This window comes from Megalobrama amblycephala, linkage group LG3, assembly GCF_018812025.1.
Source record: "Megalobrama amblycephala isolate DHTTF-2021 linkage group LG3, ASM1881202v1, whole genome shotgun sequence".
In the NCBI taxonomy this organism is placed as follows: domain Eukaryota; kingdom Metazoa; phylum Chordata; class Actinopteri; order Cypriniformes; family Xenocyprididae; genus Megalobrama; species Megalobrama amblycephala.
Window position 1 is genome coordinate 38,146,915 of NC_063046.1, and position 24,707 is coordinate 38,171,621.

A 24,707-nucleotide genomic window follows, 5' to 3' on the forward strand; every position below is an offset into this window, starting at 1 on the left:
TTTAAATCCTTCTCTTTCAACCACTTTGCCTAAATAAATCGGCACTGCTGAAAAATCCAGCAACTGCATGTATTAAGTAAATAGTTTGCTGAAATAACCACAACATTAACAACAACAGCTGAAATAAGAGTGCATGTTTTATTTGTCATTCAAAATGTTCGAACTGTTAATTTATTCAATCAGCTACATGTGAAAGTTGTGTTCATTACTATAGCAATAATAGAGAGTATAATGACTGTATTTCAGAGGTATGTTCAAATGTTTGGTGTAAATAAATGTAGTTATTAAGAATAATGCACTGAGACTTAAATCAGCAGTGAAGACACCATAATCCAGAGAGAATAAAGAGGGCAGTTTTTTTTTTTACTCTTCAGTGTTAGTTACGATTAGTTGGGATATGTAAGTGCATGATACTGTAGGACAGTCTATACATGTAAGCTTTGTATGATCATTGATTATTTAATGTATGGGTAATGTTCTTATACATCAACATGATGGACACAAGCGAGTGTCTGAAATATTTTCTGATTGTGATCCGAGGGGGATTTTGATCATGATATGAAACAGAAATATATTTATATGCGATGCTAAAGGCTAACTATGCCAAACCATTGCCATAATAAATACACATATTTCTACGGATATCACATTGGTTTGGGTTTTATTTTGATGTCTTTTATTTTGAAATTCTCATTTCCTGGTTTCTTGTCATTTGATTTCCTTGCCTTCATGTTATCATGAACTCTTAAGGTATGTTCGACTTGAAGCAGCACTGTGCAGACCGATCGGTGTATAACATCAAAACACCCGAGAGCATTTCGAAAACATACGGCTCAGTCTGCTCTCTAATCACTCATTCACAGATAGGTCTGTGCAGTGCTGCTTCAAGTTGAACACACCTATAAACTGCACTTGGGTTCAGTACACTAGCCTTCAGTGAACTAATGTTACAATGGAAAATACCAGAGACTGCTTGAAGAACTTAGACAAATCATATATGATTATAATTATGTATTTAGTTGGCTTCATGTTTCATCTATGCCGTAGTTGATACCGGACTTCTGTATCCGCATGTGTCATAAGTTGCACTCCAGTTAACTGATATAACTCCTGTTTTCTATCTGTGAGCCCCCCCTGTTGCTCTGGCTGAAAGGATAACAGTGTACTGAGATGGGAGAGATCGCTCAAACCTCCTCAGATCACAAAATTCCATAGAAAATTAATATAAATGCTCATTCTTTCTAAAGAAATGTGAGATAAACATGATATTTTATTAATATCTTTTTTTTTTCTAAATGTGTAAGCCTTTGGAATTAAAAGCTTTAATGAAGTTGTTTTGCGCATTTCTGTAATCACAAATAAATGGAAGCAAGAATGACTGAACAAGTATGTATGTTCTATTTGACTCAGCATGATTGATACAAATTAATAAATTACTGTCATTGTAACATTTTTTATGCTAAATAATTGGTCAAATATTGATGATGGAGTCTTATATTTTTGAGTAAAGGCCAAATGTCATGTTCATTTTGCGATCTAGCTAGTTTCAGTCAGCTAGTCCCATGCTGGTGAAATGGTAGGGTTGTGTGATGTTGTTCTATGGAGGCAGGTTAAGGGCGGGTTTTAGGGTAGCACTGTGGGGCTACTGGAAACGCAGCTTGATTTTGGCCTTGCGGCTCAAACTCTGAGGCTATCTGCTCTGCCTGGCACGTTGTTAGCCCTGGCTCGCACTGGCACGACAGTTGAAAAGTGGCCTAATGAGAACTGTAAGATGGACCTGGAATGGAGAGTGTGGATCTGCTGAAGATTCGGCCATTTCCCTTGACCTGACTGCAATGTGCTGTATGAGCCACGTGGGCATGACATCGACACTATGGTGCTCTGGAAAAATCCATCTGATTCCAGTACCACAGAGAGACTACAGATGACTAAAGATCAATCGCACTATTCGGACGCAACCCGGAAAATGAAATAAACCACGGTTTTTGCATGAGCACTTGTTTGCACATGCTTGCTCGCAGTCTGTGTTCTTCCGACTTTATTTTGTAGTAAGTAACGAAAATGCTTTGGGAAAAGTAAACATTTTATTAAGGAAATATAGTGGAGTAAAAGTAAAAGTTGACAGAAATATAAAAACTCAAGTAAAGTACAGATTCTCCCAAAAAATACTCAAGTACTGAAATGAAGTATTATTACTTTGTTACATTGAACCACTGCTAACCTCCCACATTGTGAAGACTAAGGCTGTGATTCACAAAGTACAAAGTGCCTTGACCATACTAAGAAATGTTGGGTTCAGAGTTTATGCCAGGAATGGGCAACTCTGGCCTTTGAGGTCCACTGTCCTGCAGAGTTTAGCACAAGCTCTAATCACACGCACCTGATTTCACTTTTCAAGTAATCTTAAAGACTTTGATTAGATTTTTCAGGTGTGATTGATCAGGGTTGGAGTTAAACTCTGCAGGACAGTGGACCTTGAGTGCCCACCCGTGGTTTACGCTTATTTAGACAAACAAGTTCTTCATTAATTGGACTGAAGGATATATGAATGCACCCACATTGATTCAAAGACCTAACATGTACAGAAAAAAGGACAAGACAAAGTGAGAAAAAGAATTTTGATAAATAAATATAACGTATTTGCACAGCCCCAATAAAGAGCTGGAGCAAACTGGTCTTGGTTTTCCCACCTGGGCTGGCAGCTCTGTGAGGATCGTGTGCATCCAGTATCACCCATCTTGCATTACTAGGTTAGAAACTGGAGGTAATGCAGGTGGACGCCTCCATGATTGCTTGGGTCACCGACTACCTCTTGGGCAGAACTGTGTGTGGTGAGTAACATATGGGCTCCTCAGGCAACATTTCTATCCTCTATGTACTTCACAAAATGCTTTCAGACCCAGTTGAAAAGACCAGCGTTGCTGACCATTCGCATGTGCTGTGTACTGAATGAGGAGCACGTTCAGAAGCAGCAACCTCACAACAGGAAGTACTACAGAAGGTCATTTGTGTCTACTGCCCTATCTCTCAACCTCTGTGTTCATGGACAGTAGAACTGATACTTACTATCAATATGCCTGAATTCACAACTGTTCAGAGTACATATACTGTACAGAGTTCAGAGTATCTATCTATCTGTCTATCTATCTATCTATCTATCTATCTATCTATCTATCTATCTATCTATCTATCTATCTATCTATCTATCTATCTATCTATCTATCTATCTATCTATCTATCTATCTGTCTGTCTGTTCTATTTTTAATTGTGCTCAGCCAGCAGGAAAATGCCTGTTCTCACTCCAGATCTGCCATCGCGCAGGGGCCCGGTCGACTCTGTTCTGCTCCAGAAATCCATTAGAATCCATTAGAATCTCTGTCTCAGCACATTGATGCCAGACGAATGAACCGATCACCATAAAAATGTCACAGAGAAAAACACAGGCCTTGTGTTATTTGCATGCGTTTGGAGCACAGCACAGGATTTATGGAAAGGTCAGCTGCTGAAGGTGAAGGTTTACGAACTGTGAAGGGACGCTTGGTGCTGTTATCACCACGGCGAAAGAGAGAATGATGCTCATGAGCACTAACACCTAAAAGAGAACAGCGTGCCAATGAGTTCAGAGGATGTATATACACTATACTCTATCTATCTATCTATCTATCTATCTGAACATATGTATTAAAATAGCTATATGTACAGCATCTGTGACATGCTGTTTTTATCACAGACAATAATATTTGCTTGTTAGAAAAAAAAAAAAAAAAAAAAAAAAAAAACAGAAAAGTGAGAGAACAGAAAAGTTTACAATAATGAACATGCAATAGAAATGAAAAGGGCAATTGTGCCAGAGGGTTTTAAAGCAGAAATGTGAGGCTTGTATTTTTAGCAGGGTTTGGTCTGGTCTGTAGTGATTATAATTAGCTTTACATAAAATCAATACAAGTCCATGACATATCCTGATTTAGACAAGTTAGCAATTGGGTATTTTATTGTGTGTGTTCTGTCCCCCATAATGCTCCTCTCTCCTGAGAGTGCCACCTAATCAACTCTATTCTGATGCCACAATGAGACACTGATTCTCACGTCTGATACTGACAAACACACACAGTATGTTAAAGCTAGCGCTTGCATGCTGCCCATGTTTTGTGTCATCAGTACATGTATTCATGTTCTGAGCCAGTAGGTGCCTCACATTTCTGCTTTTAAATCTAGGTGCCATAAAGCCAAAGATAATTGCATATTATTATTATTATTATTATTATTATTATTATTATTATTATTATGATTATTATTATTTGAGGTTTACAAAGTCAAGAATCAGCATTACTATTGCTAATAGTGATTTGATCACTTAGTATGAATCATCACATCACAGAGATGTCGTTCACACCAGAAAGGAAGAATACACCTAGAAAACACCAACATCAAGAAGACGTGTTTTGCAAACACAACTGACATTTTCTTCAGAAAAATCTAGTTATTATTGTTCATGGAAAGACTTCAGCCCAAACCTACTACAGAATGTGTGTGTGTGTAGATAAACAGCACACTAGAACCTCAAACTGAACTGAAATCGAATACATTTCTGATTTATGTTTTTGTTGCTGCATGATGAGAATACAGTTTAAATATGCAACTTCGCTGGATAATGAACGAATAACAACGAACAAATGGATATAAACTAAAACAAATGAATGGTAACAATCGTTACATTAAACAGTTGGTGTTTTTGTCAGTGTTTTAACCGCTTGAGGTACTACTAATGTTAGCATCCTCTCAGCCTCGACGGCAAACATACTACTGTTCTCCACTAATGCAGCCTCTAATCAACAAACTAATTACTTTATAATGATATGAAAACATGTACTGTAGTGTACACTGTACAACATACCGTTTTGTTGTCTATGTTTTAAAACCGTTTTTGAAGTGTCCAGCTCTGTGCAGCATGCAGCCTCACGTCACGTGTCAAAACAAACTCTACGAGGAATCAGTGATAGTTTTAATTGCGCCTCTAGAGGTCGCTCTCGTACTGTATAATGACAGCACAATCTTCTCAGCCACTCCAGCAACGGACGCAACCCGGAAAATGAAATAAACCACGGTTGTGTGAGCACTTGTTTGCTTGCTATTATTGTTTGCTTGCTATTTTAATAATCTAGTTATTATTGTTCATGGAAAGACTTCAGCCCAAACCTACTACAGAATGTGTGTGTGTGTGTGTGTGTGTGTGTGTGTGTGTGTGTGTGTGTGTGTGTGTGTGTGTGTGTGTGTGTGTGTAGATAAACAGAACACTAGAACCTCAAACCCAATGAGTCGTGCAGAAACACAAATCTACTCCGCAGGAGCAATGTTTGCACGCGATTGCATCAGTGACAATGATCAGACAAAATATAACCCCACAACAAAACTGAGTCCAAAACAATGATAAAAGAGAGAAAATCTAGTTCAATGAGGGAGACAGACGGCTTCATGAAGAGGAGGAGAGACTGAATTTGGAGAACATTAGGAAAGGACTGATATTACAGCCTCTGACAGACTTCACAGATGGCACAGGAACGGCACACACACGCGACTCAATCTCATGCTCAGTTTTCCGTGCATTTACACAAGCGAGGATGATGACTGGAGAGAGACTAGCTTTCTTAAATCTCTGTCCAGGAATGAGAAAATCAAATGACACACACCAGATAAAGGCAGTGAGATGATGGACAAATACAAGTAGAGAAATATACTGTCAGTGTGATCATACTGCCACCTGCTGGAGACTAGTGGTGCTGCAGAACACTTAATCTCAGAACAGAAACTGTTCACCTAAAATATGAATTCTTGTCATCATTTACTCATCTGCAGGACTTTCAGTTTGCCCAAGATGCTCATTTCCATACGGTTACATAAGACTAAGACTACTGCATAACTAGTCCATATGGATCATGTGCTATTTATATAAAGTCATTATGCAGTAGCCAATTTTACACATTTGTTTGATAATGTTGCCTTGAAAATCTTGCTTGACAAATGTTATTCATTCACTTTCAGCTTGTGGAAAAGAGCAGCATGAACATTCTGCTAAATATCTGCTGTTGTGTTTCCACAGGAGGAAAAAAGTCTTAGGGGTTAAAAACAACACGATGGTGAATAAATGATGACAGAATCATTACATTTCGTTGAAATGTTCTTTTAATGAACACAACTGAACACAATACTAAGTCACCTTTGTCATCTTGTCACTTCTGAAACATGCATTTTCTGTAAATCTATGAAAATAATTTTGGGGTGTGTTGATTTCAAGAAAATGATAAAGTGTTCATTTGTAGCTTTGTGTTCCTTACTGTTTTCACACATATGAGACCAACATTGTGGAGACCTGCCAGCGGTCACATGTGTGTATTATTTAGAATGTAACACTGAATATTTCATACAGTAGTAAAGTAGCAAATTAAATGCATTTATAATTGGGCTATTGAAATATGACTTTTAAAATAAATAAATAAAATAAAAATAAATAAATAAATACATAAATGTAATAAATAAATAATATATAACAGTTCTAATCTAATCTTTTCATTTAAAAATACATTACTGATTTTGTTCTTATTTCATAAAACAGACAGAAAAAGGCTTATTCAAAAATCAAGCTCACGTGGATCTTCCCGACATAAAAATGCACATACAGCACATGGCATGAGTGCTGTTTCACAGAGTGTGTTTTGCGGTGTTACATTGACATCTGCTGGTGGAGTTCATGATGACAGCTGAAATTCAACACATCTCAATGAATGGCATTATAGTTTTTTTTTTTGTTTTTTTTTAACAATTACTAAAACACATTTATCAATACTTGGGTCACTTTTTCAAAACTCTTTCAAAATGTCTCAAATCAACTCATTCTTCCATGACACTAGCAAAGATTTTCACCCAACAAACACACCTTGTCACTCATAAAACAACCTAAAAAACCCTGAAGGCAGCATTATAAAATGTTGTCTTTTGTAAAACTTCTTTACAAAACAAGAATTACACTCTCTACTGCTTATAATTCAGTGTGGTATATGTTACACAGTCCATGTTTACATTACAGTACAAAATTATTCCAAAGTTTTCCCCTTTTTTATACACGGTAATGAAATTTAAAGACTAGCACTTGTGTACAGTAGGTGTTCAGTTACATCTTATTGTTTTGAGAGTATTTGATTATTATTATTATTTTTTTTTTTTTATATTCAGAATAGATTTTGGTATTGCTGTAGAAATGTAGCAAATTTCTGTCATTTTCATTTTTTGTATTATATTACGGTTTTGAACTTAAGTTTAACCATTTTGAAAAGAGTATGCAAACATGCAAATTGGCCTGTTCATAGACTTTCTGGTGGTGTTTGTGTCGTAAGTGAGAAAAGAATTTATGTAATTTGAAAGATGTCATCACTGAATGCATTTTGTGTTTTATGAGCGACAGAATGTGTTTGTTGGGTGAAATTTTTGCTAATGTAATGGAAGAATGAGTTGATTTGAGACATATGTTATGTAGGAGTGTTTTGGTAGTTTTAGTGCATTTTGAAAGCAAAATTAATGACTGTGACAAGTTGGTTAGGATAACTGTGTGAAGAGTTTTGAAAAAGTGTCCTAAGTATTGAGAAATGTGTCCTAGCGATTGTTAAAAAAAAAAATAAATAAATAAATAACATTGAGATCTTTTTTCACTAAAGATGGCTTTTATTTCCTTCTATGGACAGGAGAACTGGAAAAGTAATATACCTGAATGATCTCTCTCTTTATCAAAAATTAAATTAAAATGAAAGTAATATGTACTATTAATGAAAATATAAAAATGCAGAAATGTCTGTGTGAGGGTTAGGGCCAAAGAGAAAAGATCATTAGCTCTATAACATAATTAATGACGTCATATTTAATGTGAAAGGCTTGTGCTGGGGTTTAGGGTCATGAAAGAGTAAATATCATTAGCTCAAAATGAAAAATGTGTGTGTGTGTGTGTGTGTGGGTGGGTGGGTGTGTGTGTGTGCATTTTTGTGATTTAAATTTGTATAATGACATGGGTATTACATTAGTATTAAGATGTAAACAAAAATATGAGGACAAATCATGAGTTCTCATATTTAAAATAGCTGTAAAAACATACTAAACAATGTTTTATTAAAAATGTAAAAATGCAGAATGTTTTCTGTGATGGGTAGGTTTAGGGCCAGTGTAGGGGGATAGAATGTACAGTTTGTACAATATAAAAACCATTACGCCTATGGAATGTCCTCTATTTGATAGCAACACAAACCTGTGTGTGTGTGTGAGTGTGTGTGTGTGCGTGTGTGTGTGAGAGAGAGCCTATGCGACTATTTAAAATGTTTCTCTGGAGTTGACATCTAAAGAAATAAACTAAACATTTACTGTCAGATGTATCCACAAGAGCAACATGCAAAAAAGGAAGAATGAACACAACACTAAAAGTAATCACATGAGGTAGATTGAGTATTTTGTGCTCATTATAAGTTCAAATGACTCAAAAACACAGATGAACATGTTTAACGTGTGATACAAATGTATCAAGTGTTCATTCTTAAAATAAAAGCAGCTGAAGATTTAACTGATTTGGCGAATCTGCATGCATTTAAGACACATTTAAGTCTTTCACCAGAAACTTTGTTTTTCATCTATTTTTGACTGTACCTACTGTGTGAATAGTGAATGGAATTCTGTCAGCCAATGAACTTCATAACATTAACCTAGTTTACAGTAGCACATCTTTTGTTAGTTTATTTAAAATGGGTGTCATATATTTTACTAAATAATTTAGTCATTCTTTAATTATCATAATTTATATAAGGACACTGAATCTCAGTTACTGGAAACACTGATGCTAAATTCTCTCTGTTGTTCTATGGCCACTTCTGCTCCACTAGACTTGAAGAAAACTAAAAAAAACTCTCTCACATCACTTAGTATACATAGTATACACTGACTCCCAAAAAGTATTTAGGCACTCGAGTGAAACCTAAAAATCCCTAAATTTCATCCCCATTAGATGCAAATGTGCTAAAATGATGTTTCAGCTTTTCAGAGAACTAATTTCACATTTCTGATCCACACTTTATTAAATTATTTTTAACCCGCTGCTCTCAAGATTTATTTTTAACAATATAACTATTCGTTTATATTTTTGAAGCCTAACAAACTGTATTTTATGAAATGCTTTGATTGAATTATGTTCTTGTTGCTGTTTATCTTTAAAATAAACACCACTTGGTTTAATTTCCACTATGTAATATAAACACATTTACACATTTTTAATTGTGATTTTAAGCATTAAAATAATTTTTGGGGCTGCTGTTTGTACATTATCATGAGAATCACATTTGCATCATATCTCAGACTATTTATTTAGTTTGTTCCATTGAAATAACATGATCCAAAAAGAAATCTATAGCTAATAAGTTATAGAAACACCTCAGTGTGCTAAATTGAAATAAATAAGACTGAAACTAACAGAGAAAAAAAAAGAAAAAAAAAAAAAAAAAAAAATGTGTTGAAGTAATAAAATTACAAAAATTTAAGCTAATTGTGATCAGTTCTAATATTGTTATTTGTGCAAAATCATTTTGTTCATCCATCATTTATGAAATGACGCCTGTACTATTCACCAAAAAGACACTCAAATACACAAGATGTGGTTCCCACTCCTAAAATGTGAAACACTGATCTTGATTATAAACATCAAGCATTACATCAGTTCAGGAAGGCCACGTCAGTCAGGCTTGCACCAGCTGACAGTCAGCTGTTTCTGACGTGTACCAAACAAGTTTTGACGCTTATCACAGCAGTCCATTTAAATCCCCATTCATTCAGACTCTCTCTATTGCTTAGCCACATACTTCATCTAACTACCCCCTCCATCTCCAACTCCACGTAGCTGGAATCTGTAATCTAATCTGATGTCTGTTCACGACTGTCTTCAGCATACAGTAATTTCATGTATCACCGTTCCTCATGTATTTTAGCTTGTTTACAAAAACTCATGTATTTGTGATTGTTATTTATATATGTATGATTACTGGATCTGTTCTTTACCCCAAGGGGGATTTGACTTGCTGCTCTCCCCGCTCTGTCCAAGCATGCCTGCATGGATGGGTGCATGGAGTTTGCCCAGAACAGAACCATACCGCCAACACTAACTGTATGCATTTATCATTACAATAAATATACATTTGATGAAAGTGGCCTGACAGAAATTATGCTTTATTGCAAGTTTTAGCGGATTTTATTGCTCATTTGTGTGTTAGACATGAATGAGTGTGTTTGGGTTAGGGTTAGGTTAGTTAGTTAGTGTACTTACACTTGCTGCCACCCACAGGTTCATGCAGGTTCCATCTGGACACACGACACGCTCCGAGCCAGACCACACCTGCAGACAGACAGGTTGAGAATATATACATGTTGTCAAACAAAATAATAATTTATATCACATAGTGGAAATATATATATATATATATATATATATATATATATATAGTCATGTGAAAAACACCCTATTGAATTCCATGTTTTTTTGTATCAGGGAATAATAAATAATAATTAAAAAAATCATCTGGTCCTTGGCAGGTCTTAAAATTTGGAAAATAAAACCTCAGATGAACAACAACACATGACACACTATGTCATTATTTGTTTAGCAAAAATAAAGCCAAAATGGAAAAGCCATGGGTGACAAACTTAGGACACCCTTACTGTTAATCACTGTCATGGTCAGGCACTGCTAATCAAATGTCTTTGATTAATCAATCATCAGCAAGTGTAATCACCTCTATAAAAGTTCTGGCAGTTTGAGCATCTGGAGTCTTCCAATAAGTGTTAACATAATGCCAAAGAGGAAAGACATCAGCAATGCTCAGAGAAATTGCAGACAACCCAAAAACGACACCTCAGAATCTACAGGCTTCAGTTAAAATGTTAAATGATAAAGTTCAAAGGGTTTCCAAGAGAAAGCCTCTTCTCTCTAAAAAAAACATGGCAGCACGGCTTAGGTTTGTAAACAAATCATAAGACTTCATAGACTCATAAGACTTTTTTGTTGGTGAAAATGCAGAGATTGTATTAATATATATTATATTTTATTATTATATATTTCTGCCTTGTATCAATGGTTCAGGTGGTGGTGGTGGAGGTGTAATGGTGTGGGAGAAAGATAAATATATATTTTTGTTTAGTGAAATCACTCCTATTTGACTGGTCGTGTCTTGCTCTCTCTCTCAGAACATACAGGTGCTGGTCATATAATTAGAATATCATCAAAAAGTTGATTTATTTCACTAATTCCATTCAAAAAGTGAAACTTGTATATTATATTCATTCATTACACACAGACTGATATATTTCAAATGTGTATTTCTTTTAATTTTGATGATTATAACTGACAACTAAGGAAAATCCCAAATTCAGTATCTCAGAAAATTAGAATAGTACTTAAGACCAATACAAAGAAAGGATTTTTAGAAATCTTGGCCAACTGAAAAGTATGAACATGAAAAGTATGAGCATGTACAGCACTCAATACTTAGTTGGGGCTCCTTTTGCCTGAATTACTGCAGCAATGCGGCGTGGCATGGAGTCGATCAGTCTGTGGCACTGCTCAGGTGTTATGAGAGCCCAGGTTGCTCTGATAGTGGCCTTCAGCTCTTCTGCATTGTTGGGTCTGGCATATTGCATCTTCCTCTTCACAATACCCCATAGATTTTCTATGGGGTTAAGGTCAGGCGAGTTTGCTGGCCAATTAAGAACAGGGATACCATGGTCCTTAAACCAGGTACTGGTAGCTTTGGCACTGTGTGTAGGTGCCAAGTCCTGTTGGAAAATGAAATCTGCATCTCCATAAAGTTTGTCAGCAGCAGGAAGCATGAAGTGCTCTAAAACTTCCTGGTATACAGCTGCGTTGACCTTGGACCTCAGAAAACACAGTGGACCAACACCAGCAGATGACATGGCACCCCAAACCATCACTGACTGTGGAAACTTTACACTGGACCTCAAGCAACGTGGATTGTGTGCCTCTCCTCTCTTCCTCCAGACTCTGGGACCCTGATTTCCAAAGGAAATGCAAAATTTACTTTCATCAGAGAACATAACTTTGGACCACTCAGCAGCAGTCCAGTCCTTTTTGTCTTTAGCCCAGGCAAGACACTTCTGACGCTGTCTGTTGTTCAAGAGTGGCTTGACACAAGGAATGCGACAGCTGAAACCCATGTCTTGCATACGTCTGTGCGTAGTGGTTCTTGAAGCACTGACTCCAGCTGCAGTCCTCTCTTTGTGAATCTCCCCCACATTTTTGAATGGGTTTTGTTTCACAATCCTCTCCAGGGTGCAGTTATCCCTATTGCTTGTACACTTTTTTCTACCACATATTTTCCTTCCCTTCGCCTCTCTATTAATGTGCTTGGACACAGAGCTCTGTGAACAGCCAGCCTCTTTTGCAATGACCTTTTGTGTCTTGCCCTCCTTGTGCAAGGTGTCAGTGGTTGTCTTTTGGACAACTGTCAAGTCAGCAGTCTTCCCCATGATTATGTAGCCTACAGAACTGGACTGAGAGACCATTTAAAGGCCTTTGCAGGTGTTTTGAGTTAATTAGCTGATTAGAGTGTAGCACCAGGTGTCTTCAATATTGAACCTTTTCACAATATTCTAATTTTCTGACATACTGAATTTGGGATTTTCCTTAGTTGTCAGTTATAATCATCACAATTAAAAGAAATAAACATTTGAAATATATCAGTCTGGGTGTAATGAATGAATATAATATACAAGTTTCACTTTTTGACCAGCACCTGTACAGACAGGTTTGTTTTTGCAGGTCTTTTGGGACAAAGAGTAAAAATATGTTATATGAAGTGAAAATATGAGGTAATATCGAAGTGTTATAAAGCTGGATAAAATTTTTGTATGTGCTTTTCTGTTGCTTCTCTATGTTAATATGAGTTATATGTGCATAAAAAACTACCTATCTTTCCATACAAATTTGTGAATTTAACTTAACTACAAAATTGAAAATAGCGCATAAAACATTTGTGAATAAAGTAATGTAATTTTCATATATAATAAATTACTTGCACCTCAGAGTGTGCAGACAAAACACAATAAACATGGTCATGATATCTTGCTTAGATATCATGAGGCGGATGCCTGCTGTTTGGGAATGCAGTCGTGTAACACAGCTCTGGGAGGTAATTATACAGAACCACTTTGATGACAGACTTTGCTCAGGCATTTAAGAATGACCAAAACAGCATTTCAGATGCTGTGTAACGAGATCGGTCTGCTGGTTGGCCCAGTTATGCTGTCCCATCACAAAGTCACATCTTTTTAGATGGACTGGTGAATTTATTCAGTAAATGTGTTTCCATTGTAGTTTATGTGCATGTTTTCTTATTGGATAAAAAATGTATCCGACTTTATTGAGCGCATACATTTTTTATGCTAATTTTTATAAATTATGTGCATCTTGGTGTTTCCATTCAGGAAATACAATACAATACAATACAATACAATACAATACAATACAATACAATAGAGCATTTTTGGGATGTGGTGGAAAGGGAGATTTGCATCATGGATGTGCATCAGACAAATCTGCAGAAACTGGGTATAGCTATCATGTCAATATGAACCAACATTTAAGAGGAAAGTTTCCAGCACCTTGTTGAATCTATGCTATGAAAAATTAAGGCAGTTCGTTCTGAAGGCAAAGGGGGGTCCAACCCAGCACAAGGTGTAACTAATAAAGTGGCTGGTGAGTATATATATATATATATATATATATCATGGGGTTCGCAGGTCAAGCTGGCTGAGGAAGTTGAAAAAGTTATATCTCTTTCTCGTTCCTCAGTCACTAGCTTGAGTGATCTGTTGAATCAAGATGTGCTAGCTCTGCCATCCTCTGATCCAGCAGAGAGTAGGATGCTGGCACCATCCAGCCAGGAGGAGGTGGATATGGTTGAAGAGGGCAAAGATAGTGTTTGCACTGAGCCCTCTCAGCCAGCCCTGCATAGGGGGAGCTTATGGATGTTATGGCCCGTGCCACAGCCAGAGTGGATCTGGCATGGGGGCGCGAGAAGCAGGAAGTTGCTTGGGGCAGTCTCAACGAATGATTCTTATCAGGCCATAATCATCACTCCCCCATGAGAATTATGTTGTTTCCAGAGTTACATGTGGAACTGGAGAAGTCATGGAAGAAACCATATTCAGCTTGTGTTTATCCATTCCAGCATTCAAATTATGTGTATGTGGAGGGATTACACGAGCAGAGATATGTGAGGACATCCCCTGTTGAAGAGACACTATCTCTCACAGGGAAAGGCATCTTCTCTGAAGGCTCCAGCCTTGCAATCTAAGCTGCTGGCAAGGCATATGTGATTGCCTCCTGAAGGGGTCATTTAACTGCGCCACAACACAGATTTGGCCTTCCGAGCTACCAAGTTAAACAGCTGCTGGAGGTTTAGAGAGGTGAGGGCACAATCTGCATCAATTGTGGCATCAAAATATATCCTGCACCAATCCAAGTCTCTGCCTAAAACCTCTGGGGCTTCTGGTCTGTCACATACTAGAAACTGGAGACAGGGCCAGAAGGAGAGTGTGACCACTCGTGCTTCTCCTCCAAGGAGTAGGATAAAGCAGAGGTATGACACTACGAGGAGGAGAAAAGATCTAAGGGACAAAGATGGCTAACAATTTTGAATCAGATAGTGACTCCAAGAATCGATATGAATTGAATCGTGAGATTCCAAAAGATTCCCACCCCTAATATATTTATTTCACAATAAGAAAAAATGAGGAAAATAGTCATAGTCATGATGGTCTGCAGAGGCCCTTCACTGTGTGTTGAGGTCAATTAGTCTGTTAAATAAACAGATCATTTAACCTTTTCTGTTATTTATTATTTGACAAGGCAAGGTTAGCTCAGGATGTAAAAATGTCATTCAAGCATATAAACACATTTTAAATGTCCTAAAGTAAATCACATCTGTTGACTACACTCTAAAAATGTTGGCCTGAGTCTATTGGATAATGTTTTGTTACTTATTTAGGTAGTTTCTGTGTTACCTAGTTGCTGTGTTTAGTGGCAGGATCAATTTGCATGATGCCTTACACAAAATATTTTATTCATAAAAATACAGAATATAATTACTTCAAACGTTAAAATATGTTTTCAGAACTGCACACTGTTTTGTAGGTATAAGGAGTCAATCAAGGCAGTTTCAGAGACTGTACAAAGCATGTGAATATTTAATGAGGCAAGCATTGCACTTCCTCCCGGGGGAATCCCTGCCACCATTATGAAGTGTGTTCAGCTTTGTCAAGTGGCAGAGGGATGTTTATTTGGACAGACCCTTAACCCCTTGATTTTGACCGATGGAGCAAGTCTACTCAATATGTACACTGCAGGCAGATCCATAGATCACAATGCAACATGAATGTGACCTAACAGCAGATCATGCATAATTTACCCCCACCCCAGACAACTGTAGTGAATGATATTGGAGTTATTTTGAAATTTAACACTCTGGGGTCGGCGGTCACGCCGGCGTGATCACCGCGTTTTTTTTTTCTAACCAGTGTGAAAGAGACTCAAAATACTCTGTCAGTGTTGCACATACAATTAAGAGTTATACACCATTTTAATCTGTGGAATATTTTCTTTTATTTGTGTACACTCAGAGTAAAAACAAAATGTTGTGCTTTTTGTAAAATAAAGAAAACAAACATGATGCGTGATCTCTCGTCTCCCTCTGAACGAAGTCCAATCTGATAGTTCTCAGAAAATGAACTGTAACTTAGTGAATACTAATCACAAAAAAATTATACTTGTGTCTAAAGAAAAGTTGAAATGTCAGGTTTTAAATCGTGTAAGTCAAATCGAAAACAAACCTTCTGTGTTTATGTAATCTGTATGAAAAGAGAGCCATGTCAGAAGTCCTTGATTCAGCTCATTATCCGCTAATGCGGCCACGCCCACAGAGCCAGCGCTATTCAGAGGCAAATTCAGTCAATACATGCATACATCGTCTCAATCGTGTATTTATTGTCTTGAAAAGTGTTTTAAATAGCCATAGTTAGCGATATCTGGCCTCTGTTAGTTCAGTTATTTCCTGGATTGCCTATTCTTCTTTAGCATTGGCATTTGTGGACTAAAAGTGCACAGAGCGCCCTCCGGCTGCAAGTATGAATTGTAAACACAGTATCCAGCGTTCACAGTGACGACAATAAATAATGAATAAATACTCCTCTGTATAGAAAATTGACATAAACATGAGAATCCATCAATATTTCTCCAAATGTGCATGCTTTTAAGCTAAAAGCCTACATGAAATGCCATAGAGGTAACATAACTGTTCAGACACTTTGTATCATAGAAATTCATTATATTTTAATAATAGAATACCATTATTTTAAATTGTAATAATATTTCACAGTATTGCTGTTTTTTCTGTATGTTTGATTTACATTATGATGAGCTTGAGACATGATCAACAGAGGGTTTTTTCACAGCCTATCTGACTGAAAGGCCTCATTATTTATGCAGGTCATTAGAGCTCTTTTATGTGATTCTTTTGTCTTCTCAGGTGAGAATCACCCATTATTCATGATTATTCACGCCTCCACGCATACTGTGTTTCTTGACCATAGATGTTTTAGAAAATTTAAATCTCTCTATTGTTTTATATGAAGGAGTAGGAATGATAATTTTGACATAATTTTGAAGCAAAAACTCTAGTCTACAACCTCCAATACCCAGAAGTCTTGTGAACACAGATTTAATATATATATTTTTGGCTTTATTTCAGTGACTTAAGTTTTTTGTTTTTTCAATAACCACGCATAAACAGTTATCCCTATTGCTTGTACACTTTTTTCTACCACATATTTTCCTTCCCTTCGCCTCTCTATTAATGTGCTTGGACACAGAGCTCTGTGAACAGCCAGCCTCTTTTGCAATGACCTTTTGTGTCTTGCCCTCCTTGTGCAAGGTGTCAGTGGTTGTCTTTTGGACAACTGTCAAGTCAGCAGTCTTCCCCATGATTATGTAGCCTACAGAACGTCATTAATATGTTTATGAACAACTGAAAAAAGCAAAAATGTCAGGGCATGTCAAAACTTCTCCAGGCCCCAAATCAGCCTCAGACCCCTGAGGGTTAACAGCATAATACTTGTTACAATACATACAATTTTTTTATATATTTTCTCCAACATCCCAAGCATACATTCAGACCTATAGAATGGTGCGTAAAACAAATTCATAAGGAAAAAAAAAAAAAAAAAAACTTTAAATAATAAATCAGCTCCACTTTGGATTCCAAGTGATCAAGGGCTTAGGGCATTCCATTTAAACACAGCAAGGATTCCACCAGTAGTGGTCACTCCTGCAACGCAAGCAATGATGTACAATTGAGTGAACAAGACGGAGGGAAGTTAGTGAGGGAAGGGTATAAAAAATTGCACTTAAACGCAGCCCATGTGTCATGTTTTGATTTGTTCACTGTATTCAGTGTTCACTGTGTTCATCAGATGTACAGTGTTCATATTAGGACTTCCTCACACCTCAGTCATACAACGAAAAGGAGTCATGCCTCAGACTAAAAAGGCTTCAGTCATCGGACAAAATGGGATCGCGCCTCAGACTGAAAGGCTTCAGGTCTCAGGAAAAATTACATCAGGTGTCGGGTTTCGTACAATTAGGCATCGAACTAAATAGCCTCAGACCAAAAGGATTCAGACGAAATGGCCTCAGACTAAAAGGCATCAAACTCAAAGGCATCAGACGAAACATCAGAAGCGAATTGCCCCGCCTCAATGTGATGTCACGTGCACACAGTTTTCTGTTAAATGTTACATTATGTTGTATAAAACATATCCCACTGAGATTATTTTGTATTATTCACTAGTTTTATTTGCATGTAGGCTATAAAAAGTTAGCAAAATAACACATTGCAACTAGCTTGCATTGCAAACTATTGTGAACACATATGAAAATTAACCATGGTTAAAAGTGTGTTAATTATGATTTTTTTTTTTTTTTTTTTTTTTTTGTCAGATTGATAGGCTACTATTTGTATAACAACAATTTTTCTACAAATACCTTAAACTATAGTATAGCAAAACTATGGTTAATTTGTGGTTACCATGGTTAACTACAATAACCATTTTGTTTTATTTGTAGTAAACCCATGGTTCATTTTTATAAGAGAGGTAAATGCATTGTTATAAGCACAGCTGCTTTGTGTACAGAGGTTACCAAGGAAACGACTTTATTTCTGCTGTTCCAGTGCCACCTACTGTCAGAGATTATATTAGGCAAGGCAAAGCAATTTTATTTATTTAGCACATTTCATACACAATGGTAATTCAAAGTGCTTTACATAAAAAGGAAACAAATACATAAGAATAAAAATGGAATGCATAAAAAATAACAATAAAAACAGAATACCACTATCTGGTTGGAAGAGTCACATTTACATTTTCATTCAGCCCGTTGCTGTTTTTCTGCAGACCAATGTGAAAATCGGCATGTTCTTTTCTTTTCTTTTTCACCAAGGGATTACATAAATAGCCTACATGAATACAATCTACAGATAGATTCTACATAATTAACATTCACGCATATACACCTTACATTAATTTGGGAATAGTAACAGTAAAGAAAAAGACAACTGAAGGACGGCATTATGATGGGATAAAAGCCAATAGAAAGTTAGGCTATACAAAAAAAAAAAAAAAAAAGTCTGGCCTTTTAGTCTGATGCCTTTTAGTCTGAGTCTGTTTCATCCGATGCCTTTTCGTCTGAAGCCTTTTGGTCTGAGGCTGTTTAGTTCGATGCCTAATTGTAAGAAACCTGACACCTGACGTTGTTTTTCCTGAGACCTGAAGCCTTTCAGTCTGAGGCGTGATGCCGTTTTGTCCGATGACTGAAGCCTTTTAGTCTGAGGCATGACTTCTTTTCATTGTATGACTGAGGTGTGAGGAAGTCCTAATATGAACACGTACAGGTGTTTATTGTTAGTCATTAGTCCTTTTGTATTTAAGCGCTCATGTTCCACTGTTTCTTGGTCTAGCTTTGTTTGTTTAACCACAGTGTGGTGAGTTTTATGTTTATTTCATGTCAAGTTAAGTCATCCTTAGCCAAGTCAAGTCATTTATTTTGTATGTGATTATGTTGGGTGAATAAAGCTGCACTTGGGTTAACTTGCTTCAATGGAACACTTACTATCAGGGTTTAAAGAGACCCCAGCTGACAGGGAATGTACTTAGAACTTTAGCTAACATTGTGTGTTCTCTTTCGAGGCAGATCTACGCTGCATCAGTTGCTGACGCTATCGTGATATTTCCTCATGGAACCCGGTGTCTGAGGCATGTTTAACTTCACGCATAACACACACAGTGTGATGACATCACATGGAGCACCTGAACGTATAAATATGGCAACTGCAAACATGTCATCAGCTTCTTTGTCTTCAGGAAGCTGCTTGTGTGTGTGGTTTGTAACAAAGCAGTGTGATTTTGGCTGTGAAGTCTTATGACTTGTGTTGGAAATCTCAGAAGCATAGACCAGGAGACTTTGGGATCTCTTGAAGCAGAAGTTACTCTTTATTGAGAAACACGCTGTGCGTCGCTGTGGTCATCCAAAATCTAACTAAGGCAGTGACTTGGTAGTTCATATACATTCAAGGGGGAGGGATACATAGAGTAGAGGTGTGGACAATCTAAACAAAGGATGCAAATGCAGTACAGGAATCTGATCTAATCAGCATAACTGTGTCATTCAAATGCATAGGGGCTAATCCAATCAGTCTGGCAGTATCACCTATACCTTTACATTATCATAGAGACAAAAGCACAGCTGTATCTTGAGCTGGTCATGCCACATGGTCAGGAAATGCATGAGACAAAAGGTTAGTGTCTCAGACACCTGGTCTGCCTGCCTTGACACAATATACATAAAGTTTTCAGTTCATATACTATTACATTGGAACCTAGATATAACATAGAACAAATTTGTAATCCCACACTTGTCAGGAGTTAGTTCATTACAAGCATGAAAAAAGTTTGCCTTGTGTCAACACACAAGCAGGCATTGCTCAGGATGGCGTAGTGAGTATTAATGTCCCCATTGTGTCAGCATCTGACACGGCATAGTGCATTCCCTGTGCAATCTGTCGGCCATAATGGAGAGTGATAAGATCGTCCTCCTTGATGTCCCAGTCTCGCTTTCCACACTGTTGTGATACTGTTGTTGAGATTTGGTGGTAGAGAAGTTTCAGGGTGTTACGGCCTGTGCCTTGTGTGTGTTGTGTGACGTCATGACTCTGTTTCTTCCTGAGAGTTTTGATTGTAGGTCCGTCTTTGTGCACCTGCTTCTAGTTGCGTGTGCTTATATGGAGGACGCTGAGAAGACTGGAGCGAGGAGACACACCAGCAAACAAGCTTTTCTTTCAGTTTTTTTTGTCTTTCTTTATATAAGTTGATTTGTTTGTTTTAGTTAAGTTAGGTATTTATTCCTTTATTATTCTTAATTTGGGTTAATTGTTGGTTATATTTGGGCATTGATTTGTTTGTTTTTTCGTATGATAGGTTACGTGTTCCCGATTTTTTTGTTGCTCGTTGAATAAATATTTAACGATGTATTGGGTTTCACGTGTCCTTCTTTATGTTACGTTTCCCCTTTTCTGCCTTTAAAGTAGGGGTTCGTAACACGGGGGCTGAGAGTGCAGTCAGCTGCCTTTAAGAAAATTAGAAGAATGAGTTCCTGGAGAGAGGAACAGAAGGCAAGCGTGGCATGTCAAGCCATTCCTCTCAGAAATAGGAGGAAGAGGTTCCACGCTGGGATGAAGCCGGAAATGGATCTGAGGGCCTTTCAGGAAAATACGTCTAGCCCTCTTATTGGCCAATAAGAAGGGCCCCTCTTGGGTACGCCGTGGGCGTGGCCGCATTAGCGGATAATGAGCTGAATCACGGGCGTCTGACGTGTCTCTTTTCATACAGATTACATAAACACAGAATTTTTGTTTTCGATTTGACTTTTCGATTGGTAGTTAGATATTGTCACCTGTCACCTACCTCCTATTCTGAGGAATAGGGGTTATGTTAGGGCTTATGTTGCCTTCTTAATGGAAAAAGTGAAAAAAGTAGAGCTGTACAGATGGAGGTTGAGCTGATTAAGCCATGAGAGACCCACGCCCTAATCTGTTGCCTATCTAGAAAAGATTTTAAAGTAAGGCTATGCCCCTCCCCCCACCTCACCTTGAAAGGAATCAATTAAGGGTGCTGCTCCCTGGCACCTTAGCATGATTATGCTATTTGGTAGAATGGAAAATGGAAGAGCTGAAAGATGGAAATAGGATACATTAAACTTCTTTCATTGTCACCTTCCCCAGTTTTGCAACTGAGGTTAAGCAAGGTTGTGCTTTAGAAGTTGGCTGCGAGGTATGTTTGTTGCCTTTCCAAGTTTTGTTCTAGGTTGAGATATTGAGATATGATAATGCTCCTGGGTGGCCTAATTTATCTTATTCTATATATGAGGTAATCTTCACTAGGTTGTAGGGCTGCACGATTAATCGCATGCTATTCTCACGCGCATTTCGTCAGTAAAGCCGGTTCCCTGATTACCGCTAAATCGCCATCACCTGTTTTTAAACGCAGCGCCTTTTAATAGACGGAGCCGTAGTTCACGGACAAGCCACGCAATATCGCGTTCATTATCGCAGGCGATTCATCTGCGATATGAACGCGATATTGCGTGGCTTTTCAGTGACCTACGGCTCTGTCTATTAAATGCCGCTTCATTTGAAAGCAGGTGATGGCGATTTAGCGGTAATCAGGGAACCGGCTTTACTGACGAAATGCGCGTGAGAATAGCATGCGATTAATCGTGCAGCCCTACTAGGTTGAGCTTGATATATGGAATCTGTCACCCTCCCCAATTCATAACTGGGTGTTGAAGTAGGGTGGAGCTCCCTGGTGACCCAGTTTCTTGTCTCACCTTCCCCATCCTCTTTAGCAGGGTAATTAAGCAAATCTTCTGACGTCTGCCTTAGGTTGAGCTTGACAGATGAATCTGTTGTACTCCCCAGTTCATCAACTGAGGGCTGAAGTGGGGTGGAGTTTCCTGGCAGGGACTGACATGAGTTAAAGCAATCTTGGATAGTAAAAAAAAAAAAAAAACAACAGAAAGAAGCAGGATTATGCTCCTTGTGTATGGGTTAGCCCCATACTAACAGACTACTCAAAGGTTGGAGCAGGGCTTGAAAATATTATCTGTTGCTTGCCAGATCACTAGTCTGGAAGTTGGGAATTCTCCCTCTCCTAGACTTGTGCTTAGGTCTGGAAATCATATGTAGAGTTGCTGCCAGCAATTTCATATTTCAACTAGCCTGAGAAATAAATAAAATATGCGGATGCTATGGACTTAGCTGAGGCTATGTCTATAGTCTCCTCTGTTAGCTCTGCTCTTAGGGGCTTTTTGGCTGTCCAGTAGCTGAGCTCGGACTGGTCTAGTATAGGAGTCCCTGTTTCAGAAGCAGTTGAACATGGAGCTTAAGGTTCAGCTAACACCTGTAGCACTGAACTAGTTGAAAGCAGCAGCACAATCTCATGGGAGGTGCCCACTTGGCTGCTGATGCATAGGGTACTCTGGGTTGGGGCCTGTCAAGCCCTTCAATGCCTAGGCCCAACAGGATCATACTTGTGTAGCAGCTTTTTCAGCACACAAACAGGAATTGGTTAGCATATCGTAGTGGGTATTAACGTTCCCATAGTGTCAGCATCTGAAGTGGCACAGAGTACCCTTGAAAGGGAATGTCTTAGGGTTACATATGTAACCCCAGTTCCCTGAGAAGGGAACGAGATCCAATGTTGTGTTGTCATGCTTCGCACATGCCTGCATGTCTTCCTTCAGTTAGACTGAATCTGATGACGTGTTTGCAGGCGCCCTATTTATATGCTAGGGTGCTCCATGTGATGTCATCGCACTGCATCTGCCAATGATACTGGTGTGAAGTAACACGCACCTCAGACACCGGGTTCCACGAGGACATGTCCCCATAGCATCAGGGAACCAGGGTTGCATATGTAACCCTAAGACATTCTCTCAAAGTTATTAACATTACTAGAAGAACATTTGCTAATAGAACATTCATTTAAAATAATCTTTAATCATGTTTTAATAATGTTCTCAAAATGTTCTCTTTAATAATGTTCTCAAAATATTAGATATCACAAAATTTGTATTTATTGTTCATGGAACATTGTATCTCAAATGTTTAAGTTGGACATTTGTGTTTTGTTTGTTTGTTTGTTTGTTTAAGTGCTCCTATTATGGTATTTTAAAGGTTCCTAATTTTGTTTTGGAGGGCCCCTACAAAAGGTTTACATGCATCCAATGTCAAACATTTTAATTTTCTCACAATATACATTGCACATAACTTAATATTCAACAATATTATTGATTTGATTGTACTGATGCTGTTGTATGAGAATTCAACTGATGACATCTTTTTTTTTTTTTTTTTTTTTTTGCAGAACTACTTTATATATGAAATGTGCTAATTTAATAATTGATGATCTTTACAAACAAACTGAATCAACACTGAACTGACTTCAGCTGACCAACAGCCGAAATGAATCATTTTCCTGTTATCACTGTAAAGGCCCGTACACACCGGGACGAATATCGCACGCGTTTATCGTCAGCGTTTTTCGAGACGTTTTTTGTGTTCACACCCAAGCGATTTTCACCGGCGATGCGCCGAGTTAAAGTGCAAATTCATTCCCTGACAGTATGTGGCGCTTGTGCTTAACGATAGTGCAAATAAACATATGATATTAATAAAGTTAAAGAAGATAAAAAAAATGCATATATAAAATGGCATAGGCCTACATTATATATATATATATATATATTAGTCAGAAACGGTAGTGCAAATATGTCACAATGACAGTAGTGCAAGTGAACGGTAGTGTAAATAAACATATTTATGAAACAGACATTCTCAACTATATTTCTTGAATGTAAAAGAAAAAAAAAAGTAAAAATACAGAAATAATACACATCTGTGGCAGAGCACCCATAGTGTGCATCTCAATCAGCTCTCTACTTCACTAGTCAGGGCACTGATCAGGGAGTCGGCCACATTAATTTACATGGTATACTGATACACGACCTAGGAAGCTGTTTGAGATGCAGGGATAGTTTGTAGGGGTCTTCCTCGTCTACTTACTTTCTCTTCGTCGTCTTGTGTGCTCGGCAAGACCGTTTTGAGCTTGAGCGCCACCAAGTCGTGTTTTACTGTAACTTCAGCAGCTCCAGGCACGTGAACAAAAGCACCAATCTCATTGGTCGGCCAGTTTTTAACGCGGCGCATCAAACCAAAAAACGAACCCGAGGCGTTTTTTTAAAAATGACGCTTTTACGCCTCGCGTTTTTCGCATCGGTGTGCACACTCACATTGGCGCCCGTTGTTTAGTCAGGAGGCGTTAAACTTCGGCGAAAATCGCGCGCAATATTCGTCCCGGTGTGAACAGGCCTTAAAGCTGCTTTGAAACAATCTGTATTATAATAAAGTGCTATATAAATAATATATAAAGTATATATTATATATAAAGTGCTATATAAATAAAGGTGACTTGACTTATTTCTCAAAGAGTCCGAAGATGGTTAGTT

At 37.8% G+C, this 24,707-nt stretch overlaps 1 protein-coding gene across 1 annotated transcript in view; it reads right to left on the reverse strand.

The window, feature by feature from the left end:
• LOC125263978 (receptor-type tyrosine-protein phosphatase delta) overlaps positions 1-24,707 on the reverse strand; it is a 600,442-nt gene that overhangs the window by 371,266 nt on the left and 204,469 nt on the right. Inside the window, exon 5 of the mRNA XM_048183181.1 lies at positions 10,344-10,412. The gene's annotated coding sequence lies outside the window, so the exon portion shown is untranslated. The remainder of the gene's footprint in view (positions 1-10,343; positions 10,413-24,707) is intronic.